General features: G+C 36.6%; 1 protein-coding gene and 1 long non-coding RNA gene across 16 annotated transcripts in view; one reads left to right on the forward strand and one right to left on the reverse strand.

Moving 5' to 3' along the window:
- The window catches only part of Lrrc4c (leucine rich repeat containing 4C), a 1,195,224-nt gene that overhangs the window by 68,728 nt on the left and 1,099,874 nt on the right, over window positions 1-26,622 (reverse strand). Inside the window, exon 2 of one of the 15 annotated variants that reach the window (XR_012436653.1) lies at window positions 777-956. The exons of the other annotated variants lie outside the window; for them this stretch is intronic. The gene's annotated coding sequence lies outside the window, so the exon portion shown is untranslated. Of the gene's footprint in view, window positions 1-776; window positions 957-26,622 lie in introns of those variants that run through there. 15 annotated transcript variants of the gene reach the window in all.
- Window positions 4,567-26,622, forward strand: part of LOC141411824 (uncharacterized) — a 72,438-nt gene continuing 50,382 nt past the window's right edge. The window contains exon 1 of the long non-coding RNA XR_012436670.1: window positions 4,567-4,773. This is a non-coding gene — a long non-coding RNA (uncharacterized lncRNA). The remainder of the gene's footprint in view (window positions 4,774-26,622) is intronic.

The raw sequence follows: 26,622 nt of genomic DNA on the forward strand, positions 1-26,622 counted from the left end.
CTGTATAGCTATCCTTATCTCAACGAGCAAAAACCCTTGTTCCTTCCTATTATTGCTTATACTCTCTCTCCAACAAAATTAGAAATAAGGGCAAAATAGTTTCTGCTGGGTATTGAGGGGGTGGGGGGGAGAGGGAGGGGGGAGTGGGTGGTAAGGGAGGGGGTGGGGGCAGGGGGAAGAAATGACCCAAGCCTTGTATGCACATATGAATAATAAAATAAAATAAAAAAAAAGAAAAAAAATCATTTCATTGGATTGTAATAGCTATAAGATTTGCTTCGGCTATTAAAAGGCAAATTGGACATTAATTTTCGCATTTGTGTGCTTTCCCCTTTGTAATTATCAGTAACGAAATTACCATAGAGTCCCTGTTTGCAAAAAATTCAAATATTTGTTTTATTTTTCTTTCTTTTTTCCATCTCCAGAAATTTACCAAACAGCTGAGCTTACAGATTAGAATGTTCTTTTTGTAAGAGTCAGTCACCTCATACCACCTGCAGCCAAGGGCATGACAGAGTGGAGTCCATTATTTGCAGGCCCACCACTATTCAGGTGTGTTCTTTCACGACCTTCCATGCTATATTGCAGTTTATGGTCTGGAAAGGGGCTTCCACAACATGATCAAACTACGATCACGATCTCATTTTAAAAACAATCAGAAACTTTGTGCAGCTTTCCATTGTTGTTCATTGAAAGGATGAACTAACAAGAGGAAAAAGAAGCACACCATCTCAAGAGCTTGCATTTTGAAAACATGAATCTCAGCAAAGGCCAGCTTGACTTTGTGTATCTCCTCAGTCTTCATACTCCCCCCTCCTACCCCAGTGTAGGGCTAGATACCTGGGCTTGTGGTTGGACTTGACGGTGTACATAACCCTGAAGGTAGCCTGGATGCTCACATCAGCAGTACAAGACAAAATCCTGGAGACAGGTCAAAAGGGGAGTGTGGGAGAGTTCTGAAAAACACAGTAGCACAGATCATTAACAGCAGAGAGACCTAGGATTGAAGACTAAGGCAGAAATTGAATCACAGCCATCCACGACAGAAGCAAGTTAGGAGGGTAAGTAGCAAAAACCAAAGCAGCAAGTTCCTTTGATATGTTTTTGCTATTTGCGTGACAATGCATGCCAGTTTTCCAAAAAACAGTTCAGGCTCATGATAGCTGTCAAAAAAGTGTCCTGATAAATTACATGGATGTAGTATGAATTGCTATTAGGTATCTGAAGTATATTTAAATTGGTTTATGGGATCTAGAAGAAAGCAGAAGTCCATGTTAGTAGAAGTGACTGAGGGACTCTATGGAAACAATAATGTTAAATATTGGGATCTCAAAGATATTTCTTCTTATAAAGGGAGCCAATAAAATATTATACATAACCTGTCTCTTCAAACTGAGAACAGAGGAAAGAAAACAGAATCAAGAAGGACTGGTGTGTTTGGACACAGTGGTTCACACCTATACTCCCAGCTACATGGGAAGCAGAGATTGGAACATTGTGGTTTGAGGCCAGCCCAGGCAAAATGTTGACAAGACACTATCTCAAAGAACAAGCAGGGCCTGGTGGATAATGCCTGTGATCCCAAGTTGGCTAGAGGATCATGGTTTGAGGCTGGTCTGGACAAAAAGTATAAGACATTATCTGAGAAATAACTAAAGCAAAAAGAGCTGGATACAAGCTCATGCAGTAGGAGCGCTTGCCTCCTAAGTACAAGGCCCTGAGTTCTATCCTCAGTACCACCAAAATAAACAAACAAAAAAAAAAAAAGGAAAAAAAATCCCACAAGGGTTTTGTGGTCAATAACTGAAATGATAGTAAAAAGAAAGAAGAAAAAGATCAGAAAAACATAGAGTAAGAAAATATCCAGAAGTTAGAATGAGAGAGATCAGGAAACTCATAGAAATGCAAATCACACAAGATTCTGTGGCACTCTGGGGAAAGGTGTTGAACTTTCAACTCTACTTAGAGTAGTGGAGTCCATGTAATCTAACCTAATTATATCAACAAGATTCAATTCATTACATCCATGAGTTTCTCAACAAACCTATGTGTTTCACTTAGATCACTTCTTTCCCATCTACATCTACATGTAGAGGGGGAACAAGCAATCACGGCCAAGAGTTTCAGTTAGAAAAAGGACAAAAAAATACACCTTCAGGTCAAGAATGAGTCAATTATCCCCACTGTCCTCCTGTTAAGACAGTTTGTGTTCACAAGCTGCCTTCTTTTCTATAGCACTTCCTCTGAAAAATTCCAATTCATCCCAGGAGATTCTTTCACATAATAAAATTTAAATAAGGTGTGCAAAGTGAGTTTTAAACAAGTTTCATGACAGGTGTAAAACCTTACTGGGGAAACTATCAGTAAGAATCTGTTATCAGTTAACACCTTGGTTGATAGCCAACTAAGGACATCAAGGGAACACAGTGTAAGCACATTCAGGAGGGGCAGAGTGATCTGTGGAGAAACTGGGAAACCGCTCAAAGAGGCAGACTCTCCTACATCATCATTTCCCCAAGCATGCATAAGCCCCCTGATCTTACCTACTCAAAGACATTCAGATTAAAACCATAGTCTACAGGGCTTAATAAAAATTATAGACAGTTGTCACCAAGGTTTGAGTTCAAGAGCCACAGAAACTCTTCCATGTCACATCACACACAATCACATCCTTTTCCAAGCAGAGGGTTAACATTGCACCATTTGATCCATTTTAAAATATTACTATCTCTAGGAAATGTTCCACGTATAATTATTTAGGAATTTGAAATAAAGTTTTATAAAACAGAATTTTGAGACGTCTGAGAAAGGAACATAGTATTTGTTGTGGTCCTGCAAAGTGCCAGCATTGTGCTAGTTTTTCATTTTATACAGAAATCAACCTTAATAGATGGCTTACAGTTTCTATATCAACATTTTTCAAACAAGGAAAAAGAGCATGAGAGAGGTAAAGAAACTTGTCCAAGGTAACATCCTTAAGAAGCCATGGAGACAAACCTGGATGCAAAAGCCCTGGACGTGATGGAAGGAGGAACAGGAGGAGCACAGGGTTCCTTAGTAAAGGAGAATGTGACAGTACCCAGGCGGCTGGAATGCTCCTCCCTGTTGTGGGAGCTCATTGTCATTTTCCACAGAAGCCTTCTCCATCCTTTCCTTTCCCTAATTCTCCCAGTTACCATCTCAGCCTATTTATTTTTCATGTACCACTTTTTGCACTTATTTATTTACTTCTCTATAAGAACCACAAAGAAGGCAGTGACCTGGTTGTTTGTGGTTCACTATTATAGATTCCGGACTGGCCTCAGGTTCTTGCCCATTATTAATGGCTAACAAGTTATTGAGTGAATTAATGGGTGTTTGGCTAAATAAATGAGTGAATACAGTAACAATTGAAGGCACAAAGCTGAGAGTCTATAATTTCAATTTCACAATTTTAGTTAAGGCTATTCTTATTTTTGAGTGTCTGGAAATTTCTCTAGACTCTACTGTCTTCAAATTTAAGCTGGTTTTTCCCCAGGCAAGGATGCCAGAGAGAAGAGGGAGACTGATAGACTGTATGGGCAAAACTAGGACATGACTAAGATGTTCTTCAGTACTCTCCATCTTCTTCCCAGACCAAAGCTCCCTGAACTGGATATTGGTGAGGCTGTGACAAAGCACAGAGCTTTTTCTTACAGTCTCTTATGCAGCTGGTGGCCTTAGGAACCGTGATCTGCATGATTACAGTGATGATAAGATGCCCAAGACTATGAGTCACCTTTATGCTTTTCCTCTTCCAAAGGCATGAACTGTGCAATCTTTGCTCTGTGGACATCATGAGAACATTGGTCTGTTGAGCTCTGTGTAAATTTACACTAGATTACCTCAAGTCCACAGAACGGATATATATCAAGTCCAGGGAAAGGTAGGTTGCCTGAAAGTCTGTCTCTCTGATATTTTTGCAGTTCCTGGCTCAATAAAGAAAAGATGCTGATGGATGGATTTAACCTCCTGCTTTTAAGCAAATCCTCTCACCCCTGCACCTTGCCACTTGATCTCTCTGTGTAATTAGGGCCTCACCGCCATGAAGCATTTTGCACAGGAAGCCCTTGGTGGCTGGAGAGTGGCACAGGTGTGCTCGGGGATGGCAGCAACTGCTGCCACTGACACATTTCAATCAGGCCATCACAAGGCTTCTGCTAAGCAAGGGAACCAACAAAGGAGCCATGGTGACTGCCTGGGCTCAAATCAGATCATCTTTCCCTGTCTGGAAAAAAGATAAATTCCAGCCACTCAGCAATGAGGGTGGTGGGGGAAGCCTAAGGAAGCTTGAACTCTGACTTCTCTCTTGGCTTTGTGCCAAATTCAAAATTACATCCAAACTCTCAGCAGAGCTCCAGACTAGCAGAGGCAGACTCGGCTGAAGATGAGAATACTTCAAGGCGAAATGCCTTTCAGGAGTATTTTTTTTTGAACTACTGAATTAGTGTTTTCAGATACAAACTTTAGATCCTCCATTTCTATTGGGTCTGCTCTGTGTATAAATGTTTGGATTTACAGCCCTCATGAGGCCAGTTCCAACTTGTGAGTTATCAGACAGGAACAAATGCAATGTCAGCTCCCCTCTCCTCCTCTGCTTACTGAACTGCCTCTGATTTTCTCTTGAAAGGGAGTGGCCCAGTTCCCAGCACCATAGGATACTGGAACCACTGAGAAGGACTCTGGAGATTAACCAGCCCAGCTGTCTGGAGTATGCATATGAAAAACGTGAGGCAAAGAGAGGCAGAGACCTTGGTAAGTTAGATGTTTTGATCCTTTCCTACTTCCTTTACCCTCGCTGCAGCATGCTGCACCCTCTGAGCGGAATAGCAGCTCCTCCACCAGGGGTTGAGTGGAGGAGTCCAGACGACTTTCATAGATGAGGGACTTAACAATCAATACCCTGGAGAGAACAGATGTAACACTCCACTCTTACTTCAGAAATCAGCCCTTAAGAAGAAAAATGCATGGGGAAGGGAGGGAGAAAGGTTGGGTGGAGGAGAAAGATCATTTACAAGCAAGACATGGAGGAAGAGAGGGGAGAGAGAGAAGAGAACATTGTAGTCAGGGATCTTACCTTAGGATGCATCTAGTAAAGATCTGCCCATATCCCAATGTAAAATAAGTAATTAAATAGCTCTTTTTAAAGTGAAAAATACAGAAAGAAGAGTACACACACACACACACACACACACACACACACACACACACATTTCAAACACTAAAGAGACAATTTTATCATTATCAAAGCAGTAAAGATAAATGCCTACCAAAAATCAAATGGTATCATCTCTCAGGTTGAATCTTGAATTATTTTCTAAATGCAAAGGACTTAGTTACAAAGAACAAATCAAAATTCTGATTTCCTTTGGTCCTACAGCCCAAAAAGTTGCTTGCAAAAGATTTCTTCTATAGCTCTCTCTACATTTCAATGACTTTCCTTATATAATTGACTAGAAACGACCTGAGAAATATAATATATTTGGCATCAAGTAATGGAAGTTTCACTAAAAATTGGAGCGAATATTTATCCATAGAGGTCCTATTATCAAAAATACAAAGAGAACTGCCAGCTGTTTTTTATCTCACTGTATTATGTTTACATAATTTTTCTACCTTGCATGTTTCTATTCAAGTATACTTTATTGTTGTCATTTGTATGCTTTCAAAAGATGTGAACAAAAAAAAAACCAGGTTTAAATCAGAACAAGATTTTCTCTGTTCATAACTGCTGCAATAGGGAGCAAGATTTCTTTCTTATGCTGTATAAACTAGAAAAACTGCTAATGCTAAATGAGGGAAAAATACATCTATACCAGATGCCCAATATGAATTGTGGTTCTGATTCCTTGAAAGAAGCTTCAAAGTGGACCTTGATGACATGAAATGAAAAGGATGCAAAAATAGTTGACATGAAAGCTTTCTTGTGTCCACCCATACAAGTCTTTGATATTCTATTGATTGATAACTTCTCTAAGGAATAAAATTTAGCATTAAATGATGTCAAACTGTCATGAAGGCTTTCTTTCAATTTCTTAAATGCTCTTGCATCAGGGAAAATTTATTGTGTGATGGGCAAATATGACTGTGTCAACAAAACCAATCTGTCTGTTGATCCCATCTTGGATCTGGGCCAAACCTTTATTAATGTGCTTCAGTTCTAAAATTAAGGTCAACCACCTGAAAGTCTACTGTGACCTCCTAGTCTTATTTCTTTTCATATCTGTTGTAATCTCATTATTATAAAAGATGAGATATCTTTGTTTCTCTTCCTTCCATTTTCTGTTAATAGAGTTTGGTAAGATTTTTTTTAAAGATATTTCTTGGTGATTCTTTTTCTTATAATCTAACTGATTCAAAAAACCTAAACAAAACCATTGTGTACTGTGTTTTTGCCTCACAGAGATTGTCTGGGACAAAAATATAATACATTGACATAGTTTTATAGTTAGGGAGGCCAGAGTTCAAACTGCTATTCAGTTTGATACACTACTTGTCTCAGTCTCATCAATTGTAAAAGAGAGGCATCACAATACCTTTTCATACCCTTCTATAAAACCAAGTGAAGGAATGTAAAAACACAATTAGCAATGAACTTGACACATCACATAGTACCTGCTTTACATAAGACAGGTTAAAATACTGTCCAGAAAAGAAATAGGCTAACAGATTAAATCATAACCTAAAAAAATAGTGAGAGAAACAACAAATGAAGAAAATAGTGTTTCAATTTTATTTTATTTACACAGTCCTCTCTGTGATAATTTTAATATATATGCCAACTTGAGAGCAGATAACCTTGAAAGGGGTTGAGATACAAATATTGTCATGTGGTAGATGTTGTTTTACATGAGAGCTACTTATAGTTATCCAGTATAAACTTTTCACTATCTTGCAAAGAATGACAATAAGTGACATTTCCAAAAAGAAGGTTATTATAAATGGAACATTTGCATTCACCAACACTGAAGCAGAGCTCAAATCTCACCTGTCTTTTCTTTTAAAGTAAAAACAGCCATAGTTTTCAGCAAGCCATAAAAACGCAGGAGGAAGGTAAGGGGAGGGGAAAAAGGTGATAAGAAAATAAGAAGGACTAAACTGTACTTTAAAGAAAAGGCAGTGAGAATAAGAACCTTGGCACTGTTTCCATTTCATCAAACTATTGTGAATCTAGAACTCTATGTAGTTTCAATCCTGATGATCAGCAATTTCTTTGGGAGGTTGAAAATCATCAAATTCTTAGGGATTCTTAAGGGGATATTTTAGGCCTGGTGCAGAAAGAAGATTGTATTGATTTTCAAATTTCCTCCTGTAGATGCAGAGATGCTGCCAGATTTGTGAACCACTGGCCAAAACACAAATTATGTCCTTATGCCATCACCAATCAAGTCTCCCATGAGGCTCCCCGGTACACAGTTGTACTGCTAAATTTTAGATATGTTTTGATTAGACACAGATGCATTTAATTAGGAGTTTGTGTCATCAATTAGAACATGAACCTGAAAAGTCACCTTCTTTCTTAGATATGCTTTAAACATGAATTTTAATATAAGTGACAATTCCTGAAGAAATGAAGGTGGGGTGAGGGGAATTCTAATGGAGTCATTAAAACATGATGAGATTTTACCTGGAAATACAATCTAGAAGGTAACAATTCCTTGAAAGAACTAAGTAGTTACATTCAGCTTTAATCAGAGAGAGGAAATGATAAGAAACCTACATTCTTTTTTTTTTTTTTTTCTCATTTTCCCCAAAGCATTTTCAAAAGCCAATTTCAATCCCCCACCTTCAATTTCCAGGCATGGAAAGTTTACATCAATGAGAGTTAGAAACGTTTGCTGATTAGAAAGATCTTTCATTTCCTAAAAATATGTTCATTTCATTTACTGATCTAGGGGAGCACAAACAATACAGCTGCTACTATTAAATAAGTGAGATATGCACTTCGCATTATACCAAGTACCTCACATACATCATTTCAATCAACATGATCTTTAATTATGAAGATGAGGAGACAAAACTGAGGAAATTGAGTTGATACAGTGTGAACTAGAGTTTGAATCTAGGTAAATGTGACTCCTATGCCAGACATTAGCCACCTCTCATAGACAGTATCTCATAACACTTAGAATAAAGAGACCCAAGTTTAAACAACTTCACCAAGGAATTGCATTCCTATTTCTCTGCATACAACTTTCAAAACAGATGTTCCACTTTCTCCAGTCCACACTCCAAAGGCACTTTTATCCCATACTCTAAACTTAAAAGCCATATTTTTGGTTTTGTTTATTTAATAAAACTATGTAAAAATCCCTTGCATGGTTGCCAAAATTTCTATTCCTGTCACATCAGAGGCATCAATAATCAATTCTTTCCAGGAGGGCATGATGCAGTCAAAACTTGTCCTCAAAGAAACTCACATTTTATCAATCAGAGTTGGCATTCAAGATGAAACCTATGTACCATTCATAATGAACACATTCCCTAAGGTTATTAATAACATTTTGGTCTAAAATGCCATTGATTAATAGAAATTCATGAAATAGTTCATATTTGCATGTTCGTAATGATGACACTACAGAGGCACATAATGTCTAATCTGAAAGACATCAGCCATATCAATATATGGCCATATCATATTCCAAAGATAATGAAATAGAATCATAAGATTTTATAGACTTCCAAAGGCAAATGACACTTTATTAACAAATCCAATATCATATATAATATATACAATTATACATATGTAATATACGTAATTTCTTAGAACATGTTTAAGAGGCAAAGAACAGGCCTAGAATCTGAAAGCATGAAACATTTATAAGGCTGGGCAGTTTGTCAAAAATCACCACAAATGGAATTCCTGATATACTTTAGTAAAAATCTATATAGTGTCTGATGTAGAATTGAATTTATATTCTGTTTGCCAAAGACAATTTATCTGAACCATGGGTATCATAAAACTTAAAGCTTCTCAGAAAGCAGTTTGTTTGTCTTTTAACCCAAGAAATTTGGAATGCATTGCAAAATAAACTGTGTTTAGCAGGAGCTTTTTGCTCCTTGTGGATGAACCACAGGCAAATGAGCTAAGGCTTTAATAGGGAAAGCTTAGGAATGATTTAGCATAGAAACTACAGGGGGAAAGGAAATGATGAACCAAATAAAAATGATAACCTAGGACATAAAGAAATAGCTACCCTGGAACAGATATATTAATTCTATACCATTTGTGAATTCTGTCCAAAGTAGTTAGATAATGAAAGAAAATCAGTATCATTTGGAAACAGGCAAGGTAATACATGGGAAAACCTATTTTGTCTTGTAACTCTGCCCAGGACTTTATTTCCTGAAAGTGAACACCTTGGTTGTCACCATAATCCATAATTTCCTTCTGATAATTTATTCAGTGTTTACTTCCCTTTCCTATACAATACATCTACACACAGACGCACACAAACATATACACGTATGCATGCACACATTCATATACATACATGCAAAAAGATACACTAAGGCACAAACATACAAAATTCTTATTTTGGGCACATTTCTCATTAGGGAGGGAGAACAGATTTAAAATTTTACTAAAGCATCTACTCAGTTAATTGAGATAATGAATGTAGTCTCTGCACACAGTGTTTGTCATTTAGTAGGTATATAGTAACTATTACTATCATATTAAAAAGGGTCTTACTTTACATATATCTGATATATGTATAAGTATGAATCTAATTATAATTCTTACAATGGCCCTATGAATTACTAATTGTGTCAAAATGGACTCAAGTTGTGACTTGCCCAAGATCACCAGTGAAAACAAGACCGTAATTATAATCAAAGATTGTCTGACTATGTAGCCTATCTTATTTTCTACTGCATCAAATTGCATTCCAACAGAATATCTAAATATTATTGGAATATTGAAAGGTTTAAAAACATGTCCTGCCTTATTTCCAAAATAAGTAGAATAAAAATGACACACAGCAGCAAAATACTTAACCTAGTCTAGAGTCAGACACTCTTTTATAGTCAATTAGCCTCACTCAGAAACATAAGCCGTAGGACTGGTGAGGTAGTTTGTTTCTGCTTGAAACATTAAGTCATGTAAGCTTCAGCCTCCAACACTAAGAATTATCTCAAGTATAACATTAGAGTTTGAGTCTCCATAAGTTGTGCTACCTCAAGATTAGCCCCCTTTATTTATCTGCTTATCGGTCCCATGAGGCAGACTGCCATTCACTTATCATATTAATTTGCAGATTCACACAAGCATGTACTTTATTTACCAACTGATAATCCATGCACATTCAGTGACCACATGCTAATCTTATTAAAAGGATTATTCCATCACATGTTTTCCTTGCTCAGAAATGACCAAAGCTTCCTTGTAGCTACTGAGTTGAGAGCCTCATAGCTCAGCTCACATTTTTGGATTTCCTGTGGGATTAATGTATGTTCTTATTAAAATTTTCCTATCACTAACTCTTTTTTGGGGGGGGTATTTTATTTTACTTTATTTTTTTCTTTCATTATTCATATGTGCATAAAAGGCTTGGGTCATTTCTCCCCCATGCCCCCACCCCCTCCCTTACCACCCACTCCACCCCCTCCCTCCCTCTACCCCCCACCCCCTCAATACCCAGGAGAAACTATTTTGCCCTTATTTCTAATTTTGTTGTAGAGAGAGTATAAGCAATAATAGGAAGGAACAAGGGTTTTTGCTGGTTGAGATAAGGATAGCTATACAGGGCATTGACTCACATTGATTTCCTGTGCGTGGGTGTTACCTTCTAGGTTAATTCTTTTTGATCTCACCTTTTCTCTAGTTCCTGGTCACCTTTTCCTATTGGCCTCAGTTGCTTTTAAGGTATCTGCTTTAGTTTCTCTGCGTTAAGGGCAACAAATGTTAGCTAATTTTTTAGGTGTCTTACCTATCCTCACCCCTACCTTGTGTGCTCTTGCTTTTATCATGTGCTCAAAGTCCAATCCCATTGTTGTGTTTGCCCTTGATCTAATGTCCACATATGAGGGAGAATATACGGTTTTTGGTCTTTTGGGCCAGGCTAACCACACTCAGAATGATGTTCTCCAATTCCATCCATTTACCAGCGAATGATAACATTTCATTCTTCTTCATGGCTGCATAAAATTCCATTGTGTATAGATACCACATTTTCTTAATCCATTCGTCAGTGGTGGGGCATCTTGGCTGTTTCCATAACTTGGCTATTGTGAATAGTGCCACAATAAACATGGGTGTGCAGGTGCCTCTGGAGTAACCAGATATGAAGCCACACAAGTATAACCAACTTGTCTTTGACAAAGGACCTAAAAATATACAATGGAGAAATAGCAGCCTCTTCAACAAAAACTGCTGGGAAAACTGGTTAGCTGTCTGCAAAAAACTGAAACTAGATCCATGTATATCACCCTATACCAAGATTAACTCAAAATGGATCAAGGATCTTAATATCAGACCACAAACTCTAAAGTTGATACAGGAAAGAGTAGGAAATACTCTGGAGTTAGTGGATATAGGTAAGAACTTTCTCAACGAAACCCCAGCAGCACAGCAACTAAAAGATAGCATAGATAAATCGGACCTCATAAAGCTATAAAGCTTCTGTTCATCAAAAGAAATGGTCTCTAAACGAAGAGAACACCCACAGAGTGGGAGAAAATATTTGCCAGCTATACATCAGACAAAGGACTGATAACCAGAATATATAGGGAACTTATAAAACTAAATTCTCCCAAACCTAATGAACCAATAAAGAAATGGGCAAGTGAACTAAACAGAACTTTCTCAAAAGAAGAAATTCAAATGGCCAAAAAACACATGAAAAAATGCTCACCATCCCTAACAATAAAGGAAATGCAAATTAAAACCATGCTAAGATTCCACCTCACCCCTGTTAGAATAGCCATCATCAGAAACACCAACAAAAACAGGTGTTGGCGAGGATGCAGGGAAAAAGGAACCTTCATACACTTTTGGTGGGAATGTAAACTAGTACAACCACTCTGGAAAAAAATTTGGAGGCTACTTAAAAAGCTAGACATTGATCTACCATTTGATCCAGCAATACCACTCTTGGGGATATACCCAAAAGACTAACTCTTTACATTAACCCAATGCTTTAACAATTCTGAGCTACACAAAGCTCATACTGTTTCATGACAATTTTCCCTTTCTTTCCAACCAAATTCTAGAAGACCATCATGGCCCATGATACAGTCCATTGGTTTAGGCTCATCTCTGATTTCCAGCAACAATGATTATAAGAAGGATTTTGTTTCTTATACATTCTATTGCATTACACTATGTTAGGAAAATATGTTTACTTCCCATTGCAGGTTTCTAGTGAACAAAAATGATTTCTAAATTAAATGTTTTTTGAATCTACTACAGTCTTTCATATATAGTAGGCACTGGATTAGTTCATCCATCACTAATCCAGTATTATTAAGTACTTATTGTATGCCAAATAATGTTATTACTTCAAAATAATATAGTGAACAAAATAAATGTGATATGGAACTGATATTTAATATGAATGATGCAATTATCAGCACTTTCAAGAAAGTTAGAAAAGCGGGAAAATGCCCCTGTGCTAACGGAGACATGTTTGCAGCGGTGATGGGGAGATAGTAAAGAAGGGCTTTTTTAGAGCAGATGTCATTTACTCTTTGTTTATATAAATAAAGCTGGAAGACAAGGAAGAAAGGAAGGAAGGAGGAGGAGAAGTAGATGTTAAAGGTTTGCAGTGATCTGTCCCTGAACTGCAGTGGGAAAATAAAATGGAGAGAGATACACACATCCGTACCATGATTGTGTGCCCGCATACTTACTGCAGAAGAGTAAGGTTCAACTGTATCTCATAAATCTATAGACATCTATTTTCAGTAGGAATCCACCATAGTAATTCCATTCCACACTTGAATCAGAGGAACTCTAAGTTCAACTATTCAATTACTTTCCTTTCTCGACGAACAATTGTGATGAGATGCACAGAGATCTCTAAAAACATTCTTTCTTAGAATATCAAAGCAAATGTATCCAATATACATGTCAAGATGCACCATAGCATATAATCAGTTTTTATATTTATTTATTTATTTGAGAGAGTTAAATGTAGTCCATTTTGAAGCTCAAATAAAGTTCAGTTTTAAATTCCTATTCTAGGTTAGATTTATGCTGGCTCTTGTTTATCATAGTTACCCATCCATGTCCATGAGCCTTTCTGTGTCTGAACTATGGAAAAATTCCACATGTATTTACATCCTTCTAGCCTGCTTATTAAACAAGCTTTCTAAATGGGTCCTTGTACTGTGGTAATAAACAGAGTCAATCTGGAAATACAGGGAATCAGGACACAAGGTCAGACACACACACACTGCCATAGCTTAAGGATTATGCGATACAAATGGTAGGCAGGGTTAGCTTCTGTACAAATGTTTCCCTCAGGAAGGTGAGGGAATGAATTTGTGGATATGCGAGAGATAATTTTTATATGCAGTAAACAGGCAAATACAAAGATCCTGAGCCAGGGACATGCCTGGCAGATTCAAACAATAGAAACAGAGAAGTGACAAAAGTTGTGGGCAAAGGGTAATTTCTGCTGTGGCGTTAGGGGGATAGGGAGCCAACTTCATGGGGCATTATCAAGAATGAAGTTTTTCACCCTGATTGAAAACATGAGCTGTTGGGTTTTGAGTCCACAGACTTAGTTTTAAAGGATTCTCTTTTTGTTTCTTAATTTAACCTGAGTAAGAAATACCAAGCAAGAGAACATTTTACCTATTGAGATAGAAATTATTGTTTTAAAAATATATTAAGCCTATAGAGTTTAATTATAAAGTATTCCTTTAAGACTTCTGAAATATATCTGACTTTTTAATCTGTTATTAATTTTTCTTCCCAAAGAATTTCCATCCTGAGAAATTTTCTGGAAGAGACTATAAGGAACTACAGAACAGGAGAGTATGTACCTCACATATTCTGCTAGGTGACCCTATGGATGTTTTCTGATTTAAAACCACAGTGGGAGTGTACTTTTTACTCAACAGCTGCACCCATGCTCTGATGGCCTTCTTTCTCAAAGGATCAGTAAGTCACAGACCCTCCATAAAAGTGCAGATATGAGAAGGACCCAAAAAATTCTCGAAAGCACTCAGATGTCCAATGATTGTTTTAAGGATTCAAAATGAGTAAAAGAGGCAAATTCATTCTGGGGAGAGCAATGATTTTCAGATAGGTAGGTTAACCTAGCTAGGTGGTGGAGAAGAATTAAACAGACTGTAAGATGGCAAAGAAAGAAAGAGTGAAAGTTACCAGGCAGCAAAAGCAAACTTACATGGCCCCCAAGGCAAACTACACCAGTTGATTCATCCCTTGCATTTAGTTAGGTCACCTGTTCAGATGAGAATGGAGCCAAATTAGCACATAATACTATCTGAAAACTCAAGTATTAAAATCACAAAGATCTCTGCTCAAATTTCATTTCTTAAACTTAAGAGTTGTGTGATTTGGGCCAGGGCGTTTAAACACCTCTGACCTTCATTTTCTCCTGTATAAAAGGAAAAGGTAATCAGAGTGGTTGGGTTCATTTCTTTGGTTAAGGAAAACAGTGTGAGAGAAATAGTTAATCAGTACAGTACCTAGACAGCTTTATTTCTTTATAATAATTTTTATTAGGATATATTCATTATATAGGGAGAATTCATAGTGACAACTCTGAATAGACTTATACTATACATTCTTTACATTGCCCCCCTTGTCTCTCTCCCTCAACACCCTCTCCACCTCACTTAAAGCAATTGAAATAGGTTTCTTAGTTCTGTATCATATAGGTATATGAAGTCCATCTGCCATATACTGTCACCTTAATTTCCTTTCTTCACCCTCCATTAGTACCCTGCCCCCCAAAACTGTACCTATTTTACAGTACTAGTTTTTGTTATTAATATTTAAGTTTATGTTCAAAGGGGTGTTTCAATGTACTCCCACTGTGGGTAACTTTACTTTGGTCCATTCAACTCCATCCATTACTCTCCCTTACACCTTTACTTCCCCCCCACCTCCAGGTTTTCAACAGCTTTCAGAACACATCTTTATATCCTTTACCTTCACATATCAGGTTATGCAATATTACTGATGTTCTATCACTTTCTTTTCCTTTCCCTCTTTCCTCAAATTCCATAGAGTAGTTCCACTGCTACAAACATGTTATATATCTGAGTTTGTATGTGAGCATACTTGATTTTGTGTATATGTTTATCTTTGGATCTATCTTCCACGTATGAGAGAAAACATGTGGCTTTTTTGTTTCTGATCCTGGCTTACTTCACTTAACATGAAGTCCTCCAATTATATCCATTTACCTTCAAGCCACTTGTCATTTTTCCTTATGGTTGAGTAATACGCCATTGTATATATATACAATTTCTTGATCTATTCATCAGTTGTATGGTACCTGGGTTGTTTCCAAAGCTTGGCTATTGTGGATAGCACTGCGATGAACACTGGGGTGCAGGTGTCTCTACTGTATCCTGTCTTTCCTTTGGGTAGATGCCCAGGAGTAGTATCACTGATCATATGACAAAACAGGAACCCTTACACACTGCTTGTGGGAATGCAAATTAGTACAATCACTATGGAAAGCAGTATGGAGATTCTTCAAAAAACTGGAAATAGCTTTGTTCTATTCTATTACAACAAAAGGGATTCCACATAGACTGTCCAAGGGGAGTCTGTCCTAAAAAGGCAGTGTTTCAAAAGGAATAGCAAATTAACAAGCATGTTTCTACTCACACTTCAGTGACTTCTAACTAAATCTTGAGAGAATTAATCACAAAGGAAATGATGTCAGTTGGAGGCAAAACCAAGCAGCAAGAGAACATCTAAGTCATAATTCTCTCTCTGTGCTCAGTGAATTATATGATCACAGGCAGGTCACATAACCTTTCTGGACCTCATTTCCCTTTGTGTAAAATGAATGAGTTGGGACAGAAGAACTTAGAGGCCTCCTGTTCAAAAATTCTTGTGGGCTTAATTTCCTCAATAGGAAAGGGACCACTTCCAGCTCTGGGTGAGAGCATTTGATTAATGTTCCCTGTTTCTGTGTGATGGTCAGTTATCAATTCCAATTATGGGACCAGCAGAGGAGCAATCTAAAATCAACCTACAGGGATCTGTGCCTGAAGGGAGGGATCAAAGCTATTAAGGCTAATAATCAAAGTCTGACCATTTAATGAGGAAGCTGTTAGGCGAATTCACTGCCTTTCTCCAGGAGCATTTCCCCTGGCCTGGCAGCCTGCAGGGCAGGACTTAGAAGATGGCTCAGTTCTACTTCCTACTAAGACAAATGGGTCTTGCATAATTTGCACTTACAGTATGAATTATGAAATCATCTACTTCTTTCTTCTTTGCAAATAATTCTAAAAATAATATTGTTTAAACACTGACTCACTTGCTGTGCTCAATCAAACTCCCCAAGGAAATCCCAACCACTGTAATGTCTAAAATTGCCCTTCTAAATTAGTAAATCGCCCATATACTCTATTGGTGAATTCAATCATCCCTCTGCCACTGGGCATTGTTATTTGTGATTCCCTTAAAGAACTGCAGTTCACCCACTTTAAATTTCAGTAAAATGATATGAATATGTTGTGAGTTTGGTGTTGGCAACTGCATTAATATTAATGTACAATAAAGAGCCACACAGTGTAATTAAAACGAAAGTTCCAAAAAGTATCTGAAAAGCATTTTAAGAGCAGAATAAATATGATAGTGATATGTTTCTTTCCTCTCGTCATCAAGAATCTTAAACAATAGAATATGATGGTTTTTTTGGTCTTTTACTCTTTTGCATTCAATGCAAAAAAATTGCAGGTGGATTTTACTGGGTTGAATTAGCTCTATAATACCTGGGTTTCCCTGAGTGATATAGTTTGTTATTAAAAGCCAATGTTCATACATTTTTTATTAGATGCACAGCCAGAAATTTCTGTCTAATATTGATTAAAATATGCAAAGAGATGAAATTTTAAATCTCTGAAATCTACAAATAGGAAAAAGCAAGTAATTGAGACTCCTGGAGAGCCATAGAGAAGCTGTAGTAAAGGTGAAAAATTATTATGAAATAGTATCTCACGTGAAATTGGGAACTCTACTCTGATGCTAGGCTTTAGACCAATCAAAGGTCCCTAACAAAAAATGCAGATATTTCATTCAAATCCTGAGGTGGTGTTCTTTAGCCATATAAGTGGATTTCTTGGTGAAAAAGTCCTCCATTACTAATCTTTTTTTTTTTAATTGAAGTTAGAGTCCTCCATGATCTATTTTACTTTTTATGTTTGAGAGATATTTATTCATGTGACAGCATAAATTTATTCAGTTTGTTTCTGGAGATTGAACTCAGGGGATTGCGCATGTTAGGTAAGCATTCTACCACTGAGCTATATCCCCAGTCCCTCTTCCCAATCCTTCTCAGTTAAGGGGCAAACCTCAAATTTGAAGAGATGTTAGTAATGATCCTTTCTAAGTGCTTATTTTTTAACTATCCTCTGGATCCAACACACATACTATGTGTTTGAGTGACCAGTCTTGTTCTTTTCTTCAACTTGACTAAACCTTAAATAGACTCATTCACTTTGTGTCCCTAATCTTTCTTTACTTAGATCCTTTAATTTGAAAATCTATAATTATAAATCCTTCATCTTTATGACATGCATAACTTTTTTTTAAAAGCCCTTTGCTAGTTTTACAACCTCTCTAAAATCCTAAGAACCATTTCTTTCAAATGTGACCAACAAAGGAAATGACACCACACTACACAGTTACTGGGAGAGGTGCTGAACTATCCTGTGGGAACCCTTCTCTATGTTAAAAAAAACCACCTGTCTTAAAGACAGGAGAAGTTCGTTTTCTCCTTGGATAAAGACAGCTAGCAAATTCAGATAGCTTATGGCTTCTTCCTAACATTTGCTAGGAGTTTTTCATAAGCTCACCCCAGCCCATGGAAAAAGCCACCCCTCTCTTCTGTAAGAAAGATGAGTTTAGATTTAAAAGTAGCTTCTGTCTCCTATTGCAATAACCTTGAATAAAATTTCCTGACTTGCTTAGCTTCAGCTAGTGCAGTTTTGCTTTTGCTTTGATATATCCATCGTGCTCATGCTTGAAACTTTTATATAATCAGCAGTGGTCCCAAAACCTACTCCCTTGGGTAACCATTCCCATCATAATCAGCTTAACCTTAGACAATTAACCCTCATAAGGAGCCCAAATCAATCTCAGTGAGAGTTCTACCCAGCAACCATGGTTTTATCCTCAGGGTCTCTGTAGAATCTAAGTAATATTTTACAACCCTTTAAATATCTGAAGAAAGCTTCTCTTCAGTTTAAATCCTTCCAGGGTTGGAATTGTCTTTTCAAGGATTTTTCTAAGGGAATATATACTACCTCCAGGCCCAGAAGAGGCAGTTGGAGGGGTTTTGTTCCATCTTCAGAAAATAAAAAAGTTATGATGTGACAAGTTATCACCCGCAGATCGAGTGTCATCCGAATTAATTACAAGTGCATTCATCTCTCAGTAATGTCATCAGTAAACGCAACCTAGTTCAGGTTTGAACAGCCCAAAGCAAGGATGCTAAGACTATATGGTGTTTTTAATTCTTTCTTACATTACAATCAAGATCTTGAAAAATTGTAAGTACCTCCTTCACTACCTTAAATTTCTTCATTTTAGGATCCAGACATTTCCCTAATTTGGATGTTCTGCATTCTCACCTTCATCAAAAGTTATTGATCTAATGTCCAATTCTGTCAGGGTTATAGTGTAAAATTAAGAGGCAACTGGTTCTTTTAATATTAGATTAAGTAGTGCTGGGGGCATGGCTCAAGTGGTAGAACACCTGCCTAGCAAGCTGAATTCAAAGTCCAGTTCTATAAAAACAAACCCTACAAAGCAACAACAAAAATACTTGATTAAGTAGGTTTTCCAATGAACAAAATAATATCAGTAACAAGTGTGTTAATAGTTGTCTCTGAGGAGTACATTTGTTATCTCACTGAAAGAAGGATGGAAATTGTAAGATAAGTGCATTTTCCTTCCTAAAAAGTTAATACATATATAATCTTTGCTGCTCTGCCTATATCCCATTTATATTTAAAAGTGATGTTTGTATTTCCACAATCTATAGCATTTTATTTGTGTCATTGTTATGGAATATCCTTTCAAAATAGTTTACCATATAGGGAAAATACCTTCTCTCCATGCAAATTATTGTTATTTAATAAATGTATTTTAAGGTGTAGAAACTGAAAAGATTAATTAGGTGATTCTCCCATAGTCACATGAGGCAGAGAATGGAATTAATATTTACCACCACTTCTCAGGGTAGTTAAGTGATTGCTCTGTGTTCAATGAGAGAGGTCATCTCCCCTGAGTAGTAAGCACACATCTGGTCTAGATGACTTAGGCTATGCAGTTAGGCCTAAAGTCTCAGAGTCTATGCAAAACAAACAAAACCATAGACAGGTCCTTTCCTTGTAAGAATCAGTGACTGCAGCCTTTCATATACCAAACAACTCAATCTCTCATAGCCCAAATCTTTTCAGCTCAACAAACAAAGCCAATGTTAATGAACTTATTATTCAAAACTTCCTTTATCTTAATATATTGTACAAACCTATCAGTGTTGCTGAAATGCCTTCCTTTCTTCCCCCGATATTGCTTCAAATGGATTCATTTGGTAATAGAAATGAGAAGTTTGGATGAGGGCACACAGAGATGCTTTCCAGGCTGTGGGAAACTGTGAGTCTAATACAATCATGTATAAAACCAGAAGCTATGTTTTTAAAAGATAAGAGTCAAGAGATTTGCTAGAGTCACTTTTCTAATTATTAAGACCTCTTTATTTTCCTAAATAAGAACTTCAAGTTTAAAAAATTATAAGAATTCATTAGTCATACAGGAAAGATCAGACTTCATCAGCTAAGTATGTAGCCATGTTTTCATCTAGGCTATTTATGACTTAATGAATGTTCGTATGTAAGTTGACTCACAAAGAGTCCAAACTTAAAAAATAAAGCATTAAAGTTAGACTTAAACTTGAAAAGCAGCATTCATCTAGTTATGTAATACCCTCTTTATAGGGCAGGCCCTCAGCAGCACTGGGCCTGCATAGAAGACAACAGTGAAAGAAGAGTCAACCTGCATACCATATCTGGCTCTCTACTTCTGACAATGCTGGTGGACACTGGGGAAATTCCTTCTACAATGGCTCTGCTTCTAGAATGTGTCTACTTTCTCTCCTGTATGTGTGTAGAAATAAACACATGTTAAAGAATTTATTTTGTTGATATAATATAAGGGAATCAAACAGATTTATACCAGTTCCTTGAAAAATTTCAAAATATAAAATTACAGGGAGTAAAGGAACATTGAGGTAAATTGCAAATGACAAACTAATTTTTTTAATAGGGGAAAGGAAAGACAACTGAATCTTGATGGAGCAAGACAGAGTTTGCATACCTATCAGGTACCTACAATTTAAACAGATAATGAAGAGCTCAAAAATGATGACGAGGCCTGGAGTCAGTAGCTTAGATGGTTATGCAATAGGTCGTGAAGATTTTTTCACTGAAGTACTAATTTAAAAAAAAATATTGAAATAAAGTCTTAATGTCTTATATGCAAAGCTAAACTGAAACAAAAGATGAAAAAGACCCAAAACTTGAAACTTGATTTTTTTTTGGAGGGGAAGGGATGCTTATATATCCTTCTTAGTAGAAATATTTGCTGTATTTTGCTACAAAAATTAATGTGTTTTATTATAAGTAATGGCCTAGATATCTCTGGAGATGTTGCATATTATATACTTTATGCACATATTAGCATGTGATTTCTTGAAATCAGAAATCTTCTGAGATCTGAAATCCATGTAGTTCCTCACTGATGGTTCTCCAGAGTCAGCCTATGCCTTCAAAAATTGCATACATCTCTTCTCAGACTTCAGTTTGGTACTGTAACCTTAGCCAAAGGGAGGTGTTTACATTAGAAACAGTAAAATGCTGTTGTAAGGGCTATCACTTGTGTAGATGTGTGTGTGTGTGTGTGTGTGTGTGTGTGTGTGTGTCTATGTGTGTATCTTTCTGAGAGAAAAACACATCCTAGAACCCTTAGGGTTTCAAATAAGGGCTGTGAATCAACAATATTCTCTGTCCTTAAGGAATTCACAATCCAGTGATGAACTTGTAGGATAATAAATATAGTTATTTATAAACATTAGATTGTTCTAGGGTTATGCTACCCCAACAAGCTATTTCATGACAGCCTATACCTTTTTTCCATCATAAAATGAATTAAACTTCACTGATATCTATTCAAGAAATATGCAGTAATGTGAACTTCTCTGCTAGATGCTTTAAAATAGTAGACCATGTAGAAGACTTAATTGGAGTATGGAAACATACACATTTTACTTAGTAATAACTTGTGATAAAGGCCATAAGCTTCCCTTCAAATACTGAGTTTTAGAAAGAAGAAATTACATAATCAAAACACAATTTGTGGTTTTTCTATTTACTCCATGCTGTGAACATTAGCTTCATCTTTATTTGGGGCATTTTTTCATCTAACAAAAAATGTTTTCAAACTCTGTATGTGCCAGAGTCTTTGCTAGGTATAATAGTTTCAATAATAAGTAAGATTTGCATCCTACTACTAAGGAACTTTTATTCTAGTGGGAAATAAAAATGCAAGCATAATACACTATGATGCATGATATAACAGAAGTACGAGCTGAACACATAACAGAAGTAATTAACTCTCTGCGAAAGGGCTGGGGGGAATCTTTTTAAAAGAGGATAACATGAAGGCAGGAAGAGCATTTTCATCTGAGACAGCTATATATGTAAAGTTTTACATATCCTTACGCAATACTGGATTCTTGAGAAGCAGACATTGGACAGGTTCAAGAATGCAGTGAGGGTATAAAGTTTTCTATATGTCTGAAAGAAGGAATATAAATGAATTTAAAAATTAAGCTATAGTTTTCAAGGAATATTTCAATCTAAAGACCCCATTAAGTAGAAGAGAACACACACACACACACACACACACACATTAGGAAAGGAAAACTGACAAAATTCCAGATTCAGAATTAAAAGTTAATTTTAAATTTGATGGTTGCCCAATGTCCATTTTTGCTTCCTTAATGAAAAACTTAGTTTTAGTTTGAGGAATAGAACGAGCCTCAAATACAATATTCATTTCCAAGAATCTTTTGTGCCTAGTTGTAACTATGAAATTAAGTTACGATTGAATGAGTTATAAGCAAAATGTGGGAATTCTAAGAATGATATGTAAAGAAGTAAATTTGAATTAGAAATGTCTTTCTAATGTCCTTACTCATGGTTCCTTTCTGTTTCCTGGAATGTATGCAACAATGGTTGGATCTTTAGCAGTGAGTGTGGATAATGTTTTGATTTCAAGGCTGGAGACATTGTGCTAGAATATCAGGAGAAAAAATGCATAAGAAGTCCAGATCTCTGATAATTCTGTAAAACCATCAGATTTTCCACACTTTTCTAAAGCATAGCATAATCCTTGTATGCTGATGTTACTATTATTGTTGAAATAAAGTTCATATTTCATGTGAACATCTTAAAATCATGTTTGTTTACCTGACAATGTGTTTCCACATTGGCGAGTAAATGTGAAAGCCATACCACATCCAGTATTGAGACTGAGAGATGTAAAAGTACTATTGTAGCATTATTGTTTTTATTGTCATTGTTGATATAGGCACCACCTGCTTTAGATAAGGACATCTGTTAATTTTCATGATTTCACTAAGTCTTGCATAAATATTAATTCAACACAGTAGCTCTGAAAACAAACTAAATGCTTGTTGTTGTGGATTTAGGAGCAAAGCCCTTAGGTTAATTACATACTGAGATTGGAAACTTTTAGTAGTTTGCAAAAACACACAACTTTCAGAGGTTCAGGCAAGATACACACAAAGAAAATAAAAGAATCATAGGAACATGAAAAAAAATCTTTAAAGGTACCAGAAAGTTAAATATTTGGGAATTAGAAATGAATTGGTATATTTCTTTTCCTTTCTACAATTAGATTTCAGCTTTGTTCCCAGTGAAAAGATTATAATAGATAACTTGCACTTCTGATTGTATCTACCAGATACAACACTCGACAACATTCTTTACATAGATACTGAATCACACAAATACTGCAGACATGCTCTGAGGTGGAGGCTGTTATTATCATTGTTTTTCAGATGAGGAAACAGAAATGTAGAAATGTTACTTAACTTCTTCAAATCCCAACATCTAGTAAATACTCTAGTCAAGACAGGAACCCAAGCAGGGATGCTCCACATTCTGTGTGTTTAAGCCATCCATCTTGCTTTGTGACAACTGCAAGGTGGCTGTGAAGAAATAGCAACGTGGGGAGCAATCACTGAGCAGTTCTATTGAAATGGATAATTTGGAAATACTGCCAAAAATGTGAAACTAGAAAAAGAAGCCAAGGCTGGAGAGAATGGGACTTAAATCTTGAGGTACTGGCCAAATATCTTGGAACCACAATGCCACACCACCTGGAAGTGCTTTCTTGTATTGCTCTTTTGATAAAAACTGAATTTATAATAGTGAACAGTTAAAAGCATATTGGAGCAAGGGTTCCAAACTCATTTCACTAAATAGCTGTGGACCACTGTTTTGAAGAGTCTATCAAGAACTTTGTTATAATAAAAATTAGAGTTTGGAAATAACATACTGATTCTTATAAGAATATTTGAAGTTATGCCTCTTGGTAGTTTTTCTCACTCACTTGTATTTGATCTTGTGGTGACCTCTCTTTCTTAGAAGGCAAAATATTATATACATACACAGATCTTCAAAATCTGCCTCCTTTCACAAAATCATGATGATTTGGTAAATAATCAAATAATCTCTCTACTCAGAGTATAGATATTTTCCAAGTGTGAATATGTAGGTTTCAAGTGATTGGTTGAAAGTGGAAAATTAAGTGGTTAAAAATGGGACTAGAGAGAGTGCTCTATGCCTATAATCCCAACTAGTCAAGAGGACTATGGTTTGAGACTGGCCTGGGCAAAAAGTATGAGACCTCATGTATAAAATAACTAAATCAAAAAGGGCAGAGTACTCCAGTGTCAGAGAGTTTGCAAGCTTTGCAAGCCACCCTGGAGTTGTGTTGTGCAGAACCTACAACAGGAATAATTTGGCACACCTTGGTGTAGTCTGCACTACTAATGTCAACTAATAAATTAAGTATGTATGCCACTAGGTTCCAAATGCTCAAATTGTCACATGCTAAGACTAGTACATTTAGAACTGTTTCTATTCTTTCTGCTATTCTATTACATATCTACTACCAGCACCTCAAATTTGAGTACAATTTTGAAAAAAAAAAAAACTCATGATCTTTCATTAAAATTCTTCTCTTTATCTCCATAGTATAAGTATTTCTCCACATTTTAGATGAAAAAGGTGGAATTCGGATGGAGCTGCTGAGTATTGCTCAGATAATGACTGGTCAAGTTAATGCCCAAAATAAGGTCCTGGGACACCACCCAGTGCTCTCTACCCTATGCCATCTACACTTGCTTCTACATCCATCTTTTCTGTACTAAGCACTTTCACTTCCAGCATTTTCTCATTTAAAAAAAATGTGTTTCCCAGAAATCTAATAATTTGCAAGATGGAAGAGATTATTTCCAGTGTATGAAATGGCCCCTCAAAACACGTCTAGTGAAACCCAATTCAATCCTTGGAGGTGCCACCAATTAGTTGCAATGACTGTTGTTCAGATAGCTCTTGGAGCTACAACAGTTGAACAACTTCAGAAAAATTCATTAGATTGATTAGTCCAATTAACTAAGAAACTGACATACAAAACCAGGCAGGAAACCCCTGCTGGGTCCCAGAAATAAATAAAAGCATGCCTCGGGGCTTGACTACATAAATATGAGTTAGGCCCTGGAAATTTCCCCACAGAGTGCAAACACAAAGACAGTCTAAGAAAGGACCACACTCAAGACTGGCTTACGGAAGAAACAAAGAAAAGAATTAAGAACTGCTAGGAAGGCAAAAAACCTAAAGGGAGCTCAAAGAACAGACACTCTTTGGCAGGCCCAGAGGCCAAAGAGCTGAGAAAGAAATTTGCAGAGTATTCAAGAAAACTGAAAGGAAAAGGGTCTCTGTGTTTGGAAACATGGCCTTCTTTGTTCAAAGCTGGTAATGAGATCACTCTTTTTTTATTTGTTTGTTTGTAAACAAATGGAGGAAACATGAAAAATAAGTAGGAAAATTCCCCTTGTTAAAAGATTAACATTCAAACTGATTCTTTGTAGGATTCCATTCTTATTATCCACTGCTTTAGATAAAGCTTTAATATAGTTATAAAATAAGCATAGTCCTCATCTTCTTTCCTTTCTTCCTGAATTTCTTTGATTTATTATTTATGTATTTATTTCTTTAGCTGGGACTGAAGTTTGAACCCAGGGCTTTATGCTTGCAAAGTATGCACTCTACTGCTTGAGCCAAACCTCTAGTCCATTTTGTTTTGGATATATTGGAGATAGGGTCTTTGAAAGTATTTGTCCCAGCTGGCCTCAAACCTCAAACCTCGTTATCTCAGCCTCCCAAGTAGCTAGGATTACAAGTATGAAACACTGGTGTTTGGATTATTTTTATTTATTTATTTATTAACAGTGCTAGAGATACAGCTCTGAGACTTATGTACCATAGACATGTGCTCTATCACTGAGTCACACCCCTATTTTTAAATTGAATATATAACTACTAAAGCTATTGATGTCAAACAATGACTAGAATCCTAGCTGCAGTTTGACATTCATTGCTGTTGCTAATACTTATATAATCAAAACTATGTCATTTGTGTTGGGAAATGATAATAGAATCTGGTTATTTTTGTAACAGTACCCCATCTCCTCAGGGTTAAAATACCCCAATTTTTTTGTCTACCAGTTATCCAGTAAAAGACCTAGACACCAACCAAACACTGATTTACCTTACCCTCTTCTTAATTGTCCTTGTTCTGTGAATCAGGCCTTGACCCAGGAGTTGGCACAGGTGTCACCACCCAGAGTTAATTTTATCCTATTAGACAATTTCTTCCAGGAGAAAAACAAGGTTTTCATGAGGCCAAATAGATCATTTGATTAGAATTGGCTAATTCTTTTCTAAAATGACACTAAAAAGTACAAGAATAGAGACAGGGAAAGAACAGCCCAGAAAAAAAGAAACAGCACTGCAAGAGAAAGACCTTGGGGAATTCCCAATAACAGGAAGAACAAGCATAAAATCTGTCAGTTTCCCCAGTAAAAAACAAAAAGTGAAGATGAAAACAAATGGCATCACCAGCATGCCTGTGAATATTCTGTACCACAAAGGAGAAGAGTTCTCAAACAAGTACCGAGAGCAATGCGAAGACTCCAAATTCTGCAAGGAGTGGACAGAACAGAGGTAGGGAACAAAATGCCAAAGTCAATCTTTTTTGAAAACACTGATTATGGGCAGAGAGCAGTAACCACA

This window comes from Castor canadensis, chromosome 1 (genome assembly GCF_047511655.1).
Source record: "Castor canadensis chromosome 1, mCasCan1.hap1v2, whole genome shotgun sequence".
Lineage (NCBI taxonomy): Eukaryota > Metazoa > Chordata > Mammalia > Rodentia > Castoridae > Castor > Castor canadensis.